General features: G+C 39.3%; 1 pseudogene; it reads left to right on the forward strand.

Moving 5' to 3' along the window:
- Positions 1-7,347: 7,347 nt before the first annotated feature.
- On the forward strand, positions 7,348-11,478 carry LOC127781174 (uncharacterized; annotated as a pseudogene).
- Positions 11,479-17,392: the final 5,914 nt, after the last annotated feature.

Genomic DNA, 17,392 nt, shown 5'->3' on the forward strand with positions numbered 1-17,392 from the left:
GACATTAGAGCAAGAAAGATAATATACTAGCTAATACTCTAGTACAGATCTATATGGGCAAGTCAATCTATAGTAATATACCAAATATAGGTCAATAGCCAATATTGATAGCCTAGCCGATATGACCTAGACTTGATATATTACTATTAGGTGATATGTCTATATAGATGGAAAATATACATGGAACATATAAGGAAACATATATATTAGGTAAGATCAGCTGAAACCCCGATACTACCATATTAGCAATCAAGAAGAAGGCTAGAGATCATGGTTCTAAACACGACTTAGTAGGTCCAATGTACTGATGCAGCACTAAGTATGAAAAGAAACACGATATCTAGACAATCAAGCCGTTGACTGAATTTTCAAGGTGGTAAGACACTACGCCGATATTGCCATACAAGGATTGGGTCCAAAGAAGGCAATTGTATCTATTAATTGAGAAAATCCCTTGTGTGCCCATGAAAACTCACCTAATCCCTTCTATACCCCCGAATTTTACCCAATCCCCTGTGTACCCCTGAAATTTCGCTGTGATCCCTTCCATGCCCTCCCGTTAGGTTTCCTTCATTTTCACGTTATGTGTGGTTCCAAATGTCTAAAATACCCTTGTAGATGTAGGAGTGGCAGCTAGATTGAAAAAATTGAAAAAATGTTAACTGAACAATATGTGTATTTTATGAGACTAAATAATGAGCGTATAACAAATTTATTGTGGCACTGAAAAAAATGCAATATAATGAACTTTTTGTTTGGAAAAATAATAGGATCAGGAAAAGCTGACTGTCTGTACAGTCATCAGTTTTCTCTATAGAAGAAATTGGTTCCTATGTACAAGAAATTGATTATGGTAAAATAAGAGCATCAATAGCATCATATATAACAATAGAGATATCCATACAGAACACACAATATCATGCACAGAACATAATCTTTCCATCATCCATACATAACAGTTCATATCATGCGCACCCACAATTTCATTTCCATACCCAATAGTGCAGGAACCAAACCAACTTTCCATTTCAAACAAAATAGTGCAACCAACAAACCAAATTAGCTAGGCAGTATATCATGAGCATAATGGCATAAGGTCCATAACAGTGCATCATTACATCATGAGGAAGCAATCCTTACAATAGCAAAATATGTCAACTATGACTAGACCACTTTGCAGGGCATCACAACAACAAAATCCATCAGCCTCCACAAGAGAAATGGACAGTACCAAAATAAAACCTAATTAGCAAGCCATATGATTCAGTCCATAAGTTTTCTTTTGCTCCTAGTGCCCATTGCAGGACTCTTATTTTTGCTCCTTGTGCTCATAGCTAGGCTACCAGGAGTACTAGAACATGATGACTTTCCCTTTGTCTTGCTCTTGGTCATTTTTGGTGCAACTGTAGGTGTTTCCTCCCCCAGACATGGCAAGGCTACAATCATGTTAGATGGCTCAGGTTGGTTGGAGCCAGTAAGTGATCTTGATCTGAAAAAGAGAATTGTGAATATATTGCATAGAACAACATAATACCAGCAAATTGACATAATTGATCTAATTACTTACCTAATTGATATACTTGAACCTGAGCTATTGTTCAATGTCCTATTGTCCTCGGTGAAATTAAAGTTTTGACTGTGAAAAATAAATTGTTATGTAGCTAATTGATCTAAATCCAATGTAGAATGAAATAAAGAAGATAGGCTAACCTAGGAGGGTATGCCATTATTGGTGTAACTATTGGAGCAGCCATGATACTAGTCTCTGAGGTTGCTTCATTAGTTTTCTTCGTTCTCTTCTTTGGTGGCCCTCTATGAACAAGAGAAAATATATGTCATAAGGCTTGTTAGAAATAGAATGGAAATTTGTGAGACAAATATACACAAGTGTTTAGGTTATTTAATCGAACCACCGCATTACTTTCTAATCTTATCCATTAATTATAATGTTTAGTACTACAAGGATGGAATGTCATGAAATATATTTATCAACTTACACAGCTGCCTAAATTGCAACCACCAAGTAAAATGAATAAAAGACTTGCAATGATATGTACCTTTCAGCAAGCATTGCTGCTACTTCCTCTGGATCACCCTCTTTGCAATTGTGCCAATGATGGCCATAACTCTTGCAAATTGGGCATTTGTGCCTCCTACTCCTTTTGCTTCCTTTCTCAGTCCATCCTTTGTACCTCATAGTTCTTGGTCTCTCAGCTGATTTCTTCAGAATGGGTGGTGCCAAGAAAAACCCATGATCAGCTTTTGGCCATTGTGCCTTGTCAGGTAACGAAGGGATCAATTTCTCATATGCTGCCCTGAATCGATGCACACTAAAGCAATCATCCACATAATCTACAAGCCTTCCTCTAATTGATGTGATGAATGCTATAGCATGGATACAAGGCTTCCCTGAGATCTGGAATTCCCTACATGTACATGTTTTGTGCTCCAAATTCACAATATGTCTAAACCCACTACCTCCCTTGACCTCAATTTCTGCCTCAAAGTCTCCATTCCTTGTGACCACCATGTCTAAATCTCTACTTTTTTCATTCAATTCCTTGACAATATGAGGTAGAATGCAGCCTTCGAATTTCTTTCCTATTCTTTGCCTCTTATCCCATTTCACCAACAACCACCGCCGAATCCTCTCCAAGAAGTCATATAAATGTAGTGCTTTCCAATCTTTCACCAAGTTGTTGAAGCTTTCTGCAAGGTTATTTGTCACATAATCAACCTTGCAAATTGTAGAGAACTGACTCCTACTCCATAGCCTTTTGTGATACTTCTTAAGGTATGCTACTGCTTCTGGTTTAACTTCTTGTATGGCTGCCATATGTTTCTCATAGAAGTATGGGCTCCATGCATATGCCGCAGGCCAAAGGTTATCATCAAAAATCTTGCCGGTGAACTTCTTTTTGAAGTTGGTGACCATGTGCTTCATGCACTCCCGGTGTTCTGCATTACGAAAGACCTACAAGAAAGGAGAATCTTAGCTCATTTTAGCTATTATTTAAGAAAATAACAGAATATATTAGCTGCATAAGAAAGCAATTTACCTCATGCACTGCACTATCTATCCCCTTCCCTGCATCAGTACAAATAGCCAAGCCACTTGGAGTGCCAATTGCATCTTTTAGTTGTTCCATGAACCACATCCAGTTCTCAGCGGTCTCTGAGTCAAATATACCCAAAGCAACTGGGTACATCCAGTTATGTCCATCTACAGCACAAGCAATTGCTAGCTGCCCCTTGAACTTGCCCGTGAAGAAAGTACTGTCTATGGCCAAATATGGCCTACAACCAGTAAGGAAACCATGAATACATGGTTTCAAGGCAAAGAACAACCTTCTGAATTTTATCTCTTCAAGAATAGTGTGATGATCAATGATGAAAAAACTGCCGGGACTTGATATCAACAAACTTTTCAAACATTGCAAGCATATCCTGGTCAGTTGTGACATGATGAGTAATTTTATGTACCATATCCACGTAGCCAATTGTGACAGTTTCATTTGGCCCCCATGGATATGACTTCGCAATATCATCAATAAAGTCTTTGTAGCACATCGCATTTGAGTCTATCACTTTACTGAAAATAAACCAATCATATTCCACCCTAGCATTTTTTCGATCCTCGACTAGTTTGATTTCCAACAAATATGTAGTTAAGGGGTCCATCCTGTGGATGAACACAATAGTATGTATCTATCAATGTATGTATCTATCAACCAAAATGATCCCCACGCATACAACTACGTCAAAATTATGAACGACGGAAAGTTAAGTCACTTACCCTACGGGAAGCCATGAAGGAACCGTGCTAAGCATTGAATCTGCCATGCCAAGTTGATGTGGTGCAGAGAAGGAATGGTGGCCTCCACTGCTCCGCTTTCACTTCCTTACTTTTTGGTCACCTTTGCTAGTCAAAACATAAGTAATAATGAAACCAAAGTGTGGGCATAATGATTAAATACAACCAAAGTGTGGGCATAATGATTAAGCTTTGTTGAGTCAATCAAGCATATGGAAAATTTTGTAAAGTCTCCAGTAGACAAATACTAGTACACTAGACAAATATTAGTAGAGTTCTCATACTAATAAGGCAGAAAGAATGATGTAATGCATTTATGTGCATGGTGAGATCCTGGAACTTATAGATCAGTTTTTTCTAATCAAACCTCTTATCCTTCCAAGGGCATTTCCAATGGCAAGAAAGTAGACCTAGGTTATATGCAAAAACAAGAAGAAATCGGTGTTAACCTATATTGGGGATGGGAGAATGGGAGCTGGGAGGGCGGCTGACTTTGGCGCACGCGACGGGAGGGAGGTGGCCGGCGACGCCCGCGCGGCTGGAGGGGCGGTGGCCGGCGGCCCGCGCGGCGGGAGGGCGGCGGCTGGCGACACCCGTGGGGCGGAAGCGGCCGTGGCCGGCTGCCCGCGCGGAGGGAGGGGCCGTGGCCGGCAGCCCAGGCAGCAGGGCGACGCCCGTGCGGCGGGAGGGCGGTGGCCAGTAGCCCGCGCGGCGGGAGGGCGGTGGCCGGCGACGCACGCGGGCGGGAGGGGCCGTGGCCAGCGACGCCCGCGCGGCGGGATGGGCCGTGGCTGGCTGCCCTTGCGGCGGGAGGGCGGTGGCCGGCGCCCCGCGCGGTGTGACGGCGGCTGGACGACGGCGCGTGGCCGGAGGGCGGCGGGAGGATGCGTCGACGGCGTGCACGGTCGGAGGACGCCGGGACAACGGCTCGCGTGGTGGGAGGGCGGCGGGACGACGGCTTAGCGGCCGGAGGGTGGTGGGACGGCGGCGCAGGACTGCAGGCCGGCGGCGCGTAGAGGCCGCTCGCATGGAGAGATGCGAGAGAAGGAAAGGGGATCGAAACTAGTTAGGGTTGGCAGGGGCATTTTGGTATTTCCTAAAAATACTGACAATACAACACACGGTTTGATTAACATCTCTAACGGAAACCTGACGGGAGGGGCATGGGAGGGATCACAGCGAAATTTCAGGGGTACACAAGGGATTGGGTAAAATTCGGGGGTATAGAAGGGATTAGGTGAGTTTTCATGGGCACACAAGGGATTTTCTCCTATTAATTAGGATGTTTTTAATTAATTTCCTTAGATATATTTTTTGATAAGAGACCGCCTAAGGGAATTGTTCGTGTTTTAAATTGTAATAGAGATAAAGTCGTGTCCAGCAAGGATATATTAACTATTTCGGGTATAAATATAGCCAGATGCCTTGTAAACAAACAACACCAGTTCAATAATACTTTCAGCGCATCGCCACCCTTTTTCTACTCTTATTGTTTTCGACGAATTCTTGCTTTGGAGTTGGGCTACATCGGTCTCGATCTCCGACGAAGAGGTAAGGCTTGTTATGGCGGTTTGTGTTCTCGGGATTAGTGCTTACATCATCATGACACTCTAATCTTGCCTATGTGAATCGCCGAGTTATCATATATGCTATATAACCTAGATTAATATCGTTATCCAACCCCATCGGCTAGCCTCTATCATCGAAAACAGTCGGCAAGTTAGTTATCGACGTTGAATTAGGTTATATAGCGTATCTACCATCTCAGAAGAGCTTCTATCGACTTGTTTAGATCTTGCACTTCTCTTCATGACTTAATGCTGCATCAGTTGAGTTTGATCTATATCGAGTAATGTTTGGAATTGCAATATCTAGCCCGTCTATAGTTGCTAATAGAGATAGCATCAGGTTTTCATCCGATCTTATCTGGTTTAGTTATCTTGTCGCTCTTGCGTTTGCTTGATATGCTAAATCTGTCCTCTATACTAAGATCTCGTTTGTTTGAAATATATTAAGCTTGCTATCAATCTATTAGGCCATCCTGATGTTAGATCGGTTCCTGTTCAGTATATTTCATCCACTTTCATATCTTAATATAGAGTAGTATCGGAGTGCTAGCCGATATGCCCTAGGTTTGCTTCATCGGCTATGGTATGAGTGTTTATAATCTTTATTTCAGAGTACTTTTAGTCATAAGTGATTCATACTAACTCGGCATACTGTCCGATCTATCCAAATCACTTAGTTTAAATATATTCTGAGGAACTGATTATAAGTTTATTGATATCTACAGCCGATCAGGTAGGCCTATGTGTTCTTGTGCTACATTTTTCCATTGCCGATCTGATCTTTACCATATGGGCCTGATATTGAATGGTACGTCATCGGAAATCTAGCCGATCGGCTATCATTTACGGATTTAACTTTGTTCTCTTTTATTTCTTGTTGGTTGCAGAATCAAACCAACTGGCATGCTCAGAACCCGAAGGCAAGTTTTTTTTTGGACCTGCACTAAGCAAATCTCTTAGGCCAGTGCGTGTTTTTCGCATCAACACTTACATGAGCTCAATTTAGGCCCATGCCAAGCCCAAGTTATGCCGTATCAGCCAAGTCAAGCTTCTGTCCGGTTTTCAGCCGATACGATACTTAGCCGATGCACAGTCGGACTTGGATATTAACTCGATTCCACACCAAATCCATTTCGATCTTTCTTCTTCTTCTCCGAATCTGATGCAAAATTCCGTTCTTAATACTTTCACATGGACTTCTGACTCTCCCCCGAGGAGATGGCCACCATCAGTCGTCGTGACCGCCTATGCCAGTAGCAGCGTGAAGATGCGAAGTACACGAAGGGGATAGGCCCTAGCCAGCTGCACATGTGGAGTGGAGAGGCACCACCATCGCCATAACCTACCAGCTGCTAGACCCTTAGCTCCAGTCCTTCCCACCATTTCCACTTCACTGTAGAGGCAGTGGCGGCCCGATGATGGTATCATGACTAGAGGTGGAGGTGGATGGATGAGAGGTGGTGGCTGGCTGGGAATGGACGCCATGTGTGGCCACCCAGCCAGGAAGGTGTGCCCAAGATGGGATTGAAGCCAAGGAGGCACGCTCAAGAAATTTTGAGGCGGGAAGAAGAGGGAGAGAAGCACCATAATGGAGGAAGGGGTGCTGGCTGTGGCAGTTGATGGAGCACAAGGGACTGGCTGAGGAATGAGGAGTGGATTAGAATAAGGCTTGAATAGAATCGGTAGTCCGAATATCCCATGCAAAGAAGTTCGGTTTCATTTGTCTTGGTTATTTTGGGTTTGATCTTGGTTATTTTTGGTTTGATTTTTAGTCTCGGTTTCTGACTCATAGATATTGGACATCAATTGCCACAAAACCTTTTTGCATAGGATTTTGTCAAGGTTCTAGAAGCTACATCACGTGTTATATGCTAGGTGATGTTGTCACATCATGTGGGCCATACCCCTCTCCCGTGTAATAAGCTAGGCGATGTTGTCATGTCATGTGAGCCAGAACCTTCTCCCATGGAAGCGTTACTTCTTTTGTGGATCCCACCAACAACTAAAGCCTATAAGATTCAATTCTACCTATATCATCGACCTCTTATTGTTCTTCCCCTCTCTGGGCACTTCTTCTGCCTAACAAAACCAAAGAAGCACACCATGGACGAGTTAGGGATTATCGACGAAGGAGTCGACTGGAGGACCCGCCTTGGCCAGGATATTCGCGATAGGGTAACACATGATATGTAAGCGCTCCCCCTCATCTCTCTCTCTCTCTCTCTCTCTCTCTCTCTCTCTCTCTCTCTCTCATGTTCTTACTTTTTTTCCCATGAGAAATTGATTATAGAGTCTTCAATTGATGATGATTTATCAAGATTGGAAACCATCATCCATGCTATACTTGTTAATGATCTAATTAATTCATCATACCGGAAGTCAGATCCAATCTGACATTTTCTAGCTCCAAGTAACAGATAGATCTGTTTGGTAGAGCTCCAAATTTTACATGGAGCTGGAGTTGTGGATCTGAAAAAAGGTAGCTCCACCTTTTCTACCTCTTTTTTTGGAGCAGATCCACGCACTTCACTTTTAAAAAACCGAGGATCTATTAGTGTTTGGTTCGGCTCTGGCTATAATGGACAAGGATCTAGCCCTACCACAGGCCCAGATCGCCCAAAAAGCATTGTTCTTGGCAAAATTTTGTTGGTTGGATTCAAACCTTTTATATTTTGATTGTACTCAAATATAAAAGGTAAATTGTTTCATATTTAGAAAATTACCCAAGTTAATGATTCGTCGCCAAAATAAAATGAACTAAGGTTGCATGTCGATAATTCAATACTAAATTTTGTGGCCAGCTCCTTGCATGGGTCTAAGCTTAATGGACTAGTGTTTTAGTGCTGCACATAGTCTATATATTATGTCTTTCAAATTTTTTGGGCTAGCTTATTAAATTAGGTGTTAAAACTCTTAGGGAAGAGGAAGAACAGGGGAAGAACTGGAGAAGTCATGGTGTTGATTGTGCAGTTGTGTAACTGAGTCCACCTTACACAACCAAAAATATATGAGATGATGCAGCTACTCCAAAAAATAGGGAAGATCTGTTAGTAGATAATACTTGTAGGTTTAGGTTGTTTTTTTTGTTGGATGTAGGTGGTAAAACTCATGAAGAAGATGGTCCCATGTTCACACATTCTTCTTGTTTTGTTTGTAGTATTTATAATTCCTCCGTGTTATTGGTTATCAATGATCTCCTCCAAACTATTAGCACGCATGATGACACAACTTTGATAAAAGATGACACTTCTGGTTGGACAAATGATATTTCAGTATTTATGAGAATGTATCTGCGATTCCAAACATGTTACTTTAGCAAAGATGCATTTCTCAAATAGTGAATACATAGCAGGCATGTATTTCTTGCATAAAGGCATGCTACCCCAAACCATCAATTGCCTGGCTGCTTATTGTTTGTTATATTAGAACCATATTTTGGATTATTTCGGTTGGAAGTACCATAGTGAAATATTTAGTATCTCATATTAATATTCGGCATTCTCTTTGCAGATTGGTAAGCCTGCAGATGAAATTGAAAACAACTACTTCAACAACATTGATTGATCTTCAAAATGTTGCTTCCAGAATAGAGGAGAGAATCTACAAAATAGCTATTGACTTTGTATGACGGTTTGTTCTTAATAGTTTTTTAAGCAATATAATTTCCTTAGATATTAATTTTATTTTTTATGTATCTTAATGCACGTAATATTGTTAACCTTAATAGTAACAATTTTGTTCATCTGTTGATTATTGCAAAGTCTCAAAGCTCCTGAATGAGTACAACTTATTGCCGAGAAGTCTATAACTACTTAGAGCTATAACAATTGTGTGATACAGTTAGGATGACCATCTTACTTGAGAACATATGGTTGCAATATGTTCTATGCAAATTTTGTCAATCTAATTAAAAAAAATTAATTACTATTCCAGTATTGTAGCGCGGAAGACACTAGGACTGAGGTTGTATTTAATTAAAGTGTTCGTTTATACACAATTCCAAATATTTATGTTCCCCTTTCGATTAACTTCTTTTTTATATTGTGGATAGAATCATCACTTTCTGATTTATTGGCTTATACGTGTATCGCTAGATAAATTCTTTCATATATTGATTATGCACTTATTCTTGGCTTGCCAGATTGTGGACATGCCCTCTTTGCTATCTTTGTATGCTTTCTCTGGTATTCATAAAGTTATGGTTCAATATAGGATGTTATGTTTTAATAAAAGTTCTCATATTTTTTTCTTTCTCGCACTACTTAGGGTGATTATCTATGGAGGACTGGTCTTATAAAAGGCGATTTGGATGATTATATCCTGTGCTGTTGAACAATTTTCTTCATGTTCGAAAGCAAGCTTCAACCCCTTCAGTTGTCTTGCTCCATGAGAAGAATAAGCATGGCGAAATTATCCATGCACAAGGAAATGTTCAGGGGACATCATCTAGTGGTATGTTCTTCTTTTTTATGGTGCCTACATGATGTATTTTCTCCATAGTCTACACATGATTCTAATTTTCTGGAATGCTTTACGCATGAAAAATATATGCCAATAAAATTTGCAAATCCACAACCCGATTCCCTGTTTGAGTTAAAGCAATTTTCATATTTGTGTCCTTTACACATTGGTAATTTTGGTGCAAAAACTATGAATATTTGTTATTCTTATGCAAAACTTGATTGATGTGTGAGCCTCAACCTCCTTACTGTTCTAAGAAAACACTCAAAGCTACCCAAGGGAAATTCTTTATCATTTGTGTAAAGTGCATTTAAGATAGCAATATCTCTGTGAAGCTAGACTTCAGCACACATAAAAATTGTAAAATTGTTGCGAGTTGTTTGTGTGGTTCTCAAAGATCATGTACTTACACTAAGTAACAGAGTATCCACTTATACACTGCAGGCCACAAGGAACCCTCCAATCCCTATGGAAAAGGTAGGATCAGCGAACTCCCTAACAATCTAATCCACCACATAATGTCCTTCTTATCGATGAAGGAGGCGGTGCGAACTAGTGTCCTGTCCCACTGGTGGGTCAGCAAGAGGACTTGCTTGCAGTTGATCAAGCTTAATATAAATTGGTTTTGCCTAGATAGGGAAAATTTTGGTAGTTCTATTAACAAACTATTGCTTAGCCGTGACAATCTTGATGCTCCCATGGATACATTCCAGCTAGATTCTTTTGCGATTGACCGTGCTAGTTCTTGGGTCAATCATGCTATCAAGCACAACGCTAAAGTGGTTAAATTTGCCGAGTATGAAAGATGGGAACCTTTCTACTTGGATCCAAAACTTGTGGAGTTCAGTTCTTGGTATCTTAAAACTCGAGAGCTGACTAATGCTGCTCTAAATGAAACGATATTTGATCCTCTCAACAACGCATGCCCAACTTTAGAAAATCTGGTAGTAAAAGAGTGTTTAATGGAGGTGCAACAAATTTCTTCAAGTTCACTATAAAATCTGGATCTGATTGGTTGCTCTCTTCTCAAGAATGTATGCATCTATACTCCGAGTTTGGTCTCATTGTGCATCAAGGGTCAACAAACGGGCAGTTCTTCATTTACAAAATGTTACCTAACATTCGCAACAATCACTCTCATTGATGCTTCAAATGTCACAAGCATAGAGTTGACAGCTACTAATAGATAGGTATCACTGATCCTTTCTTGCAGACATTATTTTACTCTCATAACCATCACACATTTTTGTGTGACCATACTTATGCGAATGAATTTGCCATCTTATCTAGAAATTAATATAGTGATTTTTTTCATAGCAAGGAAGCATAAAACTTTCATTTTAGATTGTATGTGTATACCACTTTGCCTTCTCAAAAAATGTATATACCACGTTGCCTTCTCAAAAATTGTATATATACCACTTTGCCTTCTCAAAAAATGTATATACCACTTTGCCTTTTCAAAAAATGTATATACCACTTTTAACCATGACACATATGTGTGTAGTCTTGTATATCCTTGTGCTATCATTTCTAGAAACCTGAATTCCTAATAATATTCTGAACCTTTCAACTTTAGGTGAATTGGTCGTTCAAACTCACGACCAATCAGTTGATGGCATTGGTCTAAATTAGCCATGGAGGTTCCATCAATATTGACTTCTATTAGAACTGAAGGCTGAGAGGCTTCTGCAAATAGTATGCAATGCTGAATGAAACTACTACCAAGTGTTGCAAGCTGTGCCTGCTGTTTGGAAACGTTTGAGACCCAAATAAGTTTTCTTGTGTTTTAATTGGAGTGGATCAAACTTTGTTGTGACTATATGTGTCCGTCCAGATTGTGGATGTTATTTTTGATTGTGGAGTCCTAGTTACTTGTGTTGTGTGTGGTTGGCCATTATATGGATAAACCAGTGAATCGTTAAGAACCTCATATCATGCGTTCCTTTATCTTATTTTGCTCACATTTCATAATTCACCAGTTTGATTTCCTGCCTGCTTAGTGTTCAGAACCTGTCATAATTCTGCATTTTTTTTAGCTTGCTGCATCAAACATGTTCCATACACAATGATCATATTTCACAATTCAAGGTATAAACTTTTAATTCTTTGTAATTGTTTGTTAGTGCTAGCTAGTTCACAGCTCACATTATCAACTTGGCATTTTTTTTTGATATAAAGGAAGCTTGTCAAGTACATCAAGGTGATACTATCGTATCGTACTGAGAACAATCCCAGGCTCTGCATAACTAACATGCACATAGCCAAACACTCACACACACTTTAAAGTATCAACTTGGCATAAATATTGATAACAATTTAAGGTCTCGTTTGGATATGTAAATATTAGAGACCATACCTCTTAATTGGTATATCCACCATTAACCATTCCAAAGAGATTGGCCCTAATCCTGGTTGGGGGTTCCTAATTAATGTTGAGTAATGATTAGTTTGCATTCCTTTTAGGTACGGATGAAAATGATTCAGAATGTTTCCGGTTTCCGGACGTGTTTCTGGAAACAGAAAGTGTTGGTTGAAATTTTTCCTAAAATTTCAGAAACGGAAACAAATTCTGATTTTTTTATCTCGTAAACGGAAACGAATACGTTAAGACTACTATCCGTCGGAATCTGTCCGTCGGAATCTGGAACGATCGGAAACTTTCCAAAAAAATTTTGAATTTTTTTTCCTCGGGATCATAAATGAATTACTCTTCATATACAGCTAATTAGCTTCAACCTTCTCTACTCTAGATGTTCACGTTTGGACTGAGTATTGACGTTGTTAGTTGAATGCATGTATTTTTTTTCTAGTATGATGCTTTAGATATGTTTTTCGTTTACCCAATTACTCCCTCCGTTTCACAATGTAAGACATTCTAGCATTTTCCACATTCATATTGATGTTAATGTGAAACGGAGGAAGTATTTTTTTTTTATTAAACCATGCCATACTACTTACTGTCATAGATGAATATAGTTCTTACTTATTGTAGTTCTCTTTAAAAGTGAAATGTGCAACTGTTTGTATTATTATTAATTGATAAAAAATAGAAATATCAATTTATTATTTTAAAAAAATAACGAGCTACATCTCTTTATTGATTTGACAAGCTCAATTAGAGTTTTTTCATATTCCGATAAATATATGTTACCATATTCACTCAGGGGCGGACCCTCCCTTGTGGCATGCTGTGGCGGCCGCCATAGCTGTCCCGTGGCACCAATACCATATATACCTCCGTCTTCTACATCGCCGTTGAGCTGCCGACTTGCCATGGCTGAGTGACATCTGTTGGTGCGGAAAAGCTAGTTAGCGCGCGCCGCCAACGCGCGTTTCCGGCCCACGCAGCCCACGCGCACGCGCTCTCCTTTTCTTCGCTGGTCCTTTCTCTCTTTTTTTTTCTTTTTCGCTGGTACCGTTTTTTCGCTGCTTCTTTCTTTTTTTTCTTTTTCGCTGTTCCACGTAATTAGTTTAGATTAGTTTTTTACTAGTGATTAGTTTTAGTTTACTAGTTATTTTTAAATCTTAACTTTAAATTTTTAAATTTTGGACTTGAAAGTTTTTAAATCTCGAGTTGAAAATTTTCAAATCTCAAGTTAAAAGTTTTCAAATATTTCAAATATGGACTTAAAAGTTTTCGAATCTCGAGTTGAAAATTTTCAAATCTCAAGTTGAAAATTTTCAAAATTTTCAAATCTGAACTTGAAAGTTTTCGAATCTGAGTTGAAAGTTTTCGAATCTGAGTTGAAAGTTTTCGAATCTCAAGTTGAAAGTTTTCAAATTTTTTAAATCTGGACTTAAAAGTTTTTGAATCTCAAGTTGAAAGTTTTCGAATCTGAGCTGAAAGTTTTCAAAATCTCGGGTTGAAAGTTTTCAAATCCGAGTAGAAAGTTTTCAAATTTTGACTTTAAAATTTAAATCTTAAATCTTACTTAAAAATTTTCAATCTGTTAGTAAAAAATCTCCCAAAAAAATAAAAAATCTTGAAAATCTTTTTTTAATTACTCGTCATTAGTAGTTAAGTGGGTATTAACTAATACTACTATAGATTAGTTAGAGAGATGCTCGCTGCTGGCGCGCACGCGCTAGCTAGCAGCCCCCCCCCCCCTGTTGGTGAGGCAACGACGACGCTAGCTCGACCACGAGGAGGAGCGCTCCACGTCCTGACGGAGCTTGCGTACCTCACGGAGTCAGTGGTCCTTCGTCCTTTAGGAAGTTTGTTTTTCTTTTAGTAATTAAGATCTTGAGCCCACGTGGTTCAGCTACAGATTATAATTTGAAGTTTGTTTCCAAGTCTTAGAATTTGATACTTTTTTAGATATTTTTAGTATTGTTTTACGATTGGGCTTGGAAAAAATCTAATCTACAATTAGAAAACACTTTCCCCTGCCTTATAGATTCTTCATTTTGAATTTAAAGTATACTAAGGTGGTGTTTGAATCTCCTGAAGATGAAGATTAAGTGTTTCACACAAAACAATGTGGTAATAACGTGTGATTAATTGAGTTTTATTTTTTACAAACTTAAAAAATGGATTAATCTGATATTTTAGAACAACTTTTATATAGAAAGTTTTCGCACGAAACACATCGTTTAGAAGTTTGAAAAGCGTGCCACGAAAATCCAAAAGTTTGTGTTTTACTCCGCCATAGCTATAATTTTAGGCTGGGTCCGCCACTGAATTCACTCTGTTTTCATATATCGATTATGTTTCCGTATCTAGGATTTCTGATTTCGATTTCGATTCCAAAAGGTATGAAAAAGGAAAAGGTAGAAGTGGTTTTCCGTTCGTTTCCGAGTCGTTTTCATCCCTACTTTCAGGATATTTTTCCCCGGTTATATAGAAGACGTGCACACATACACCACTACATACCCCGTTACACCCCGAGAGTTCACCCCCTCGAACAATTTAAACAGAATCTGCCCTTAGATAAGAAATTTTGTAGAAAGTTTAATGTTTCCTGCATCAAAGTTGGGCAACTTGACCCATGTCTCATGCAGCCCACGCTGGCTATTCAGCAGCTCCGATGTGTCTCTTTTGGTGAAATTCTTGTTCTTTGGCTGCCAATCCATGATTCCTCTTTGCATGCGTAGCACACTAGCATAAGCTTCCGTTCTAGGTTGTCGATATCATGGGTCACCGTGTCCATTGCAGGAGACCCCTGTTTGAGGTAGAGGTGGCAATGGGTGGATCAGCTTCAGGAGAAGTAAGAACATGTCCAATCCAAGATCTTAAACTCCTCGTACACCCATACCTAATAGTTAAATCTGGCGTAAAAGATAACCCATGTCCATGCCCATCAAGTACTGGGTATCCACTAATTACCATGTTTTTTTTAATAAAACTGTATAATATATCTATTGATAGGTATAGACCATCACAATTAGACATCTATTGTTAGCTAGTTATCTCCTCCATCTAAAAACACCTATTCCTAGCTAGGAACCTGAACATATGTGTTCAGGTTTGTAGCTAGGATTTGTATTTTTTTTTAACGGAGTAGTAGCCTTTTTTTTTTTTTGGACGGATTAGTAGGCCTGTTCGGTGCATCCAGTTTGAGGAATATTTTCTGCACACGCAAAACAAGAAAACTCATTAGCACATGATTAATTAAGTATTAACTATTATAAATTTGAAAAAATTATTTATTTATTTTTTAAACAACTTCTTAAATAGAAACTTTTCGTCAAAAATACATCATTTTAACAGTTTGAAAACGTGTTAATGGAAAATGAGAAAGTTGAAGTTTGGAGTTGAGAAAAAGAACAAGGCCTAAGTATAAAACCACTAACAATCAATAGTATAACTTACATCAATTCATAAAGTATTAATTGCACAACAAAATACATAATTCCACGACTACAAATTATTTTATTACCAAATAAGAAAACAAATGAGTAAGCCATTAGTAGCCTATGATTTTGTTACACTTAAACGTTCATATTTTAGTTAGTGTTGACACACAATCATCCAAAAATCACATATGAATATGTATATTTTGGTACCAATGGGTTACCTATGGGCATAGAATAAAACATTTACCTAGCTGCCCGCTAAAACTCAGGTTAAGATCGGGCATACTATGTACACTAAATCTAACCCATACTCATGCCCATCGAGTGGGGTACCAGACTTATGGGTAAAATTGTCATCCATGGTTCGAGGGAATGCAACAGGATGAGCGGCGGGGCAGGAGGGGCTGGTGTTTGTCTTGGTCAGAAGTAATTATTTATTTTATCATATAAGAACAAGCTATCGGATATTAAGATAATGGAAGTACAACTCTGCACATTAGTTAAATTACTTCTGCCTTAGAATACCGAACTCTCACAAATATACATTTTTACAACTCACGTGGGAGAAACCTTGTTTATTTCTATACCAGGAGGAATGTTAGGTTGCCATTCTGGAATATTTTGTTAGCAGTGCAAATATGTGTACTAACTGAATGCTAAAAGTGGTAGTACCTTTGAAGGCATTGTTTGATATTCATGTGATGATTGCAAACCTGTAGGGGGGTTTTTTCCTCGAGCCTTGACCAGTTTCAATTTTCTCAATATTCTACTTTGATGTTGTAAACTTGAGAGGTTAAACATTTAAGTGGTTGTATTATCTGCTAAATCTATAATCTATCTCATTACGGGATTGTCCAAAACATCGTTAGTCGGAGGTAGAGAGCTCGAATATATATAAGCCAGTTGGGATCAATCAGGCTAGCAAACAGAGGAAGCCAAATCAGCCAAGCCTGAATTCTGAATGTGACCACGAATCACCGTATCGTCCTGTTTTTGGATGTGAATCGACACGAGATTTTGTCAATCTAAGAGATGTACCACAAGTACTCAAGCGAAGGCCCATGGTTCTTGAGTGCAAGCAAACGCAATTCTCCACGCGGAGACACAGGAGTTGGCGTAACGGGCTTGCAACTCCATTACCCGAACCCGTTAGCAGGCAGCTGCACCTTAAGCTCAGTTGCAGCTTTTATATATACATGGATAATTTTACTCGATTTATTCAGAGTAGGGACATGTATACAACCACTACCATAGAAATTTATTTATATTATATTTAAATCATAAATTATTGATTTTGACATGTAGCTTTATGCAAGTTGGGTTTCGGATCTTGGAAGGTTAGGAGATACAGTAACCCGGGAAGCAACAATTGCCTGGATTTCTTGGAAGCAAGCTCCATGAATTTTGCTTGCCTGACCCTCCTCCCAAGTCTTTGATCCCAAGCGACAAGCCAAGCCAGAATGTACCGTTGGTACCACGTACTGATCCTATCCATTAATCCATAAGCAACCCAGCTCCACCACTCTGCCACTAGCACACCCACACACAAATAAACCCGGATTAAAACGCAATCATGCATGCGCCACGATCAGATCACATTCTCAAGAACACAAATAAGATAATAGCATCATGGCTATGTGAGCTTAGAGAGAGAATAATGCAGAGCCAGAGAGACAGAGAGAGGTAGGTGATTGATAATAAGAAAGAAGGGAAGAAGAACACAGGTCTAACCGGAGGAGGGCAAGAGAAG

The sequence above is a fragment of the Oryza glaberrima genome, chromosome 8, assembly GCF_000147395.1.
Source record: "Oryza glaberrima chromosome 8, OglaRS2, whole genome shotgun sequence".
NCBI lineage: Eukaryota > Viridiplantae > Streptophyta > Magnoliopsida > Poales > Poaceae > Oryza > Oryza glaberrima.